Raw genomic sequence first — 5,071 nt, forward strand, 5'->3', positions numbered from 1 at the left:
CGCGCCGGGATCCTATTTGAGCGTCAGTGAGTGCGTGTGTGTGTGTGTGTGTGTGTGTGTGTGTGTGTGAGTGAGAGAGAGAGAGTGTGTGACAGAGAGAGAGAGACGGGGGAGGGGGAGGTGTGCGTGCGTGTGTGTGTGTGTGTGTGTGTGTGTGTGTGTGTCCCCGTCCCTGAGGATGCGTTAAAGAGTTGGCGAGGCAAAAGAGAGAGAGAGGGAGAAAGAGGGAGGGTTAGGGCATCATCCCCACCATGCACACACACACACACACACACACACACACACACGCACGCACACACATACACACACACGCACACCAGGTGTAAAGATTTTATGGAACCCCGCTTCTCTCTCTTCACGCTATTGTGTTTCTGTGCATGTGCGCGCGTGCACGTGGACCCCTGTCTTGCCCCCATTGCCAGACTCTGGGTTTCTGCCCTAATATGGCAACTCATGGATCTTCTGCTGAGGCAGATTTGGGATCCCACTGGGAAAATAAACTTGGCTTTGTGTTTAATTTCAGATATGAGAAATACGACGTCTGAAAAAAAAAGAGAAGTGTTACAGGCGAATAAACAATGGCGGATGTAATTCAACCATCTGAGATTTTTTTTTTTTTTTTTGGAGTTAAATATGATTTATACATCCTGTGAATGTCTTTGTGGTCCAGCCACTATAGTAAGTGAGTGAGACTGTCACCTTTAACAAAGTGTATTTACATTACCACATAATGGCACACACACTCCTCTCACAGTCGGCATCGTTCACAGAGGTGGAAGCAGAAGAGGAGCAACAGTGCAGCAGAAATGCAGCAATTGTGTTAAATAAGGTTGTCACCCCCCTGGCTAAGCTGCAAAGCCAGAATTCATCATTTTTTTACAAGTGAAATGTTACAGCCCACACAGATCTTCATTAATACTGCAACAGATAAGTCATTTGCTTCAGTGAATGCCTTTCTTATCTGCCTTGGTATCTTTCTTTTGAGATGAGAAATAGATTTGAGAGCAGAGGCCACGGAATGTGTGAGAGGGAGGATGGTGGATGTAGCTTGTTGGATGCAAAATATTTTAAAGGAGGCTTTCATGGAGGCCTAACTTTAAAATGAACCTTCCTGTTATCTTTGGGGTCGATTTGACCCCATTCTATGTTTAATGTCTCTAAATACACAATTAACACCTTTTTTTGCTTCATATTTAATGGCTTTTCTTAATGTAATGGGGGCAACTGGGTAAACATAAAATTAACATGGTGTCTTGTACATTTGGTAGCCATAGGTGTTTCATCTGGGTCTAGGCACAGTCTGGTTCTCTGGGGATTGGGGATGGGGATATCTCTTGGGTCAACATTATATTCAATTTTTTGAGGTTTAACTTGCTGGTGTCAATTTGATCCCAGCAAAATGTTAGTTAATTTTGAAGGTAAGAGGAGGGTGAAAGTGATAACTTGCAGTATTGTTTATACAAGTAAAGGTGTATTTTGCTGCTCTCTACCACAGACTGATATTACACAACAATGATTCCACTGAGAGCTTGTGCCGGTAACTTAGTTCCCTCGCAGTTTTGACAAATCGCCATCATACACAGAGGGTCTCAGCCAAACTAAATGCACTCAGAAAAAGATCCGGTCTTCCTGGCTGCCCCTGGAGCTGTAATCTCATCCTTTCAAATCTGTTCGGTGTGACTCAAAAAAACCAATCACCTCGAGGAAGTGCCAGTAATGTCTTGTGCACTGCTGCAGTGCGCACTGGCTTTTCCTCCCCAGACAAACTTAGCTCCACCTACCAAACTACAGTACTTTAACTTAGCTTGCCATGCATGCACATAGAGCCACACACTTGAGCGTGCATGAGGGTGGTAGGGATTTGGAGGAGGCGCTGAGTCTCAGGTGGGTGCTGTTTGAACTGTTCAATTTTTTGATGAAATTCCTCCAACTCTTAAAAGTTACCCATACAGCTTGTAAAGGCAGTTCATGAAAGCTTGTGCATGTGCTGCCCTGAACAACTGGTGTCTTCTAGCTCTTGGAACAATCCTCCAACTCATAGGAAGTGGTTGGAATAAACAAAAGAAGAACCGTGTAGTTAACATGAGCAGCAATAGCCATTATGGATGAATAAACAAAGAAAAGAGGGCAAGCTACAGAAACTCAACTGCATCAACAACAAAAAAAAGATGATTTCTGGGAATGTGCCGCGTAAAAACACGACAGAAATAACTGATTAGCACAGTAGAGAGTACCAAAGGTGAAATAAATGAGAATTACATGGATTGCCCCTTTAAGTAAAAAGGGAAAAAAACTGATGATTGCTTTGATTTTTAGTCAAACGTCTGTTAAAAACCAGTGCTAAGCAAGACTTCTATCACGTCTGCCTCTGTACAAGTCTTGTGTGCAGACTCTGCATTCAGAACAGAGCGGTCTCTGCTGTTAGAGTCAGCAGTCACATCCACTTCAGGCTATCAGCATAGTGTTCTCCAGATAGGAGTCCGGCCCAGACAGCTCTACTGAGCAGCTGTCCATTCCTGCAGCGATAAGATCACATTAAATGACTTTCAGCCCGGCGTTACGCCCAGACTGGGCATCCAGACTGGATCTCAAAATCGGGTTGAGTCTCTGTGCTGACTCAACAGATTTGAGGATGCTGGCAGCATCTGTCAGCGCAGCGTCTTGTAATATGAGACACGTCAAGACTCAAGCTCTTGGCTCTTGATCTAGTTTGGGCGATCAAGATTAAGCCAGCATTTTTCAGTGGCTTTGGTGGAAAGATTAAAATGCGGTATTCTGAAGTAACCATCTATGTTGTCAAAGCATCCTGAAGTCCCTGCTGTGTGATGCAGGTGAAAAAGACAAGCCACTCTGGAAGCACATGACAAATTATTGTGGAAATGTGAGCAGCCGGAGGAAAACTATAAAATGTTAAACCAATGCAGCTTTCACTGAGCTTTAAAAATGGATAATACCCATTTCTGTGGCCTCTAACCACACTTTTAAGAAGTCCTTTCCCAACGGGCTTGTACGGTGTTTGCATTTGAAAAATTATAAATCAGACAACCTGGTGTGCAAAGTATTTCAATATTTTTCAAATTCTGTATCACAAGCAAGAGCCCCTAACCGCCCTGCCCCTCCACCACCATGACCACCACTCTCCTCCACTCAGGTTCATCCTCGGCGAGATTGGGTGTCGTCCCGAGACACTTATCTGGTTTCACTTCATCCATTTCTTCCCCCAGTATGAGTTTCCCCTCACTAATGCATTGAATTGAACCTCACACAGCCATACTCTGATTTTGCTTCTGTTGTTTGCTTCATGAAACAAAGTCTGGACACAGGTTTGAACCCTTTGGAAAAGGGGTGGCAGCAATGAGTGCTTACAGAAACACAGAGCATGTGATTGGATCAACCATCTGTCTATCAGTAGCTAACTTGTCCAATCTGACAATGATGTAGTATGACAGTGCTGCTGCTAAAAAACACAATTCTTCCTGTTTTTGTAATAAAAATGTATGTTGATGTGTTGTGGTTTCTGTTTTACAGTTCAGCACACTGATTGTTCCAGCCGTTTCATGGATTCCGATGTTTAATGTTCCAGTAGTTTTGCAAATCAAAAGAAAATGCGAGCTTACATTGAACTAATATCAAGGAGGCACTTCCTCTGGATGATCTGGGTTCAGGACCCCATAACAGCAAGCAACCACCCTACTGAAGTGTCCTTGAGCAAGAAGATAAACCACTACCAGTTCCAGCGAGCGCTGCTCTGTAACTGAGCCTGACCACTGGAGAAGAGGGGAAAGTGAATTTCCTAAGAACCGTTAAAGCACCATCAGTACCAATATCATTATCTGCTGTTGCTATTTTTTTGTCTTTAAGTGATAGTTCAGGTTCTTACCCATATAGTGGTATTTGTTAATCCACATGAATCTAATAGATCCTCTTATTTTGACTGATCCACGTGAGACCAAATGCGTCACCGGGACTGTTTTTCTTCAACATGAAAGATCTGGATCTGGCCCACCAAACAACACAAATGTGAGCGGCAATCTGAAGCTGAAAAATGTTTAAAAGGATGCACAACAACACATGTTTGTTTGGGATTCATTACTGATGCTCTTTTCCTGCCTTCTTGCTCATTAACCCATGGAACTACTTTGCTATGGGGCGTGTTAACAAAAGCACAGTGCTGAGGGGGCTACACTTAATTTTGGAGAACAGTCCCGTGTACTCATGTTAGGTAAGAAGCTGAGACATCAGACATGGAGGAGCAAATACCACTGTCTGGGTAAGAATCCAGACTATGATTTTTACTATGCATTACGCTGCTGGTGGGACCGCAGTATTCTTCAGGAGACCATTCTGTGGTCATCAAAAATTGTTTTAAATGCTTATTCCACAAAATAAATAAAACAATAAACTCTTTGAAATGGCTGGAAAGCACCTCTACTTCCTAATCCTCACTGAATATGAGAGAATTTATTAAATATGCAGATGGACAATGCCCCCCAGAGATAACCCCCGACTCCTTGTCTCAGGGAAATTAGCTACTAAACACTGCGTCTCATCCTGTGATGGCGACAGGCAACAAGAGAAATCCAGCCCTACATGTCTGAGCTTAAAGTCAGATTCTGATTCTGAAAAAGAGCCTAGTGTGCATCAAAATCAGAGACTTGTTGATCTACATTGTAATTTTTTTCTCCATTTGTTTCTATTGTTGTCAGCCTGCACTGTGCCCTGTGTTTCAGCAGCATCAGATGCTCTAATTTGCGTTTATTTCCACAGCAGACGTTGACAGGTTCTCATTTGTAATGTCACAAATTGTGCCCCTACATGCATGACACAAAACCAGATTTCAGGAAAGTAAGGACAAGCCGCTCCCCTTGAGGTGGACGATGTGAAGCGGCTGATTTGGCACCAGTATCAATCTGTAAAATTGACATCAAGCATCCACGAGTATAAAAACAAAAAGAAAACATATTTTTGTGTGGAGAGGGTCTTTAATGCTTTGCTGGAGATATAATTTTTTTTTTTTTTATATTGGGAGGTGGTTTGCATTGTGATGATAGTCACCAACTTCTTTTTCTTC

This window comes from Myripristis murdjan, chromosome 8 (genome assembly GCF_902150065.1).
Source record: "Myripristis murdjan chromosome 8, fMyrMur1.1, whole genome shotgun sequence".
In the NCBI taxonomy this organism is placed as follows: domain Eukaryota; kingdom Metazoa; phylum Chordata; class Actinopteri; order Holocentriformes; family Holocentridae; genus Myripristis; species Myripristis murdjan.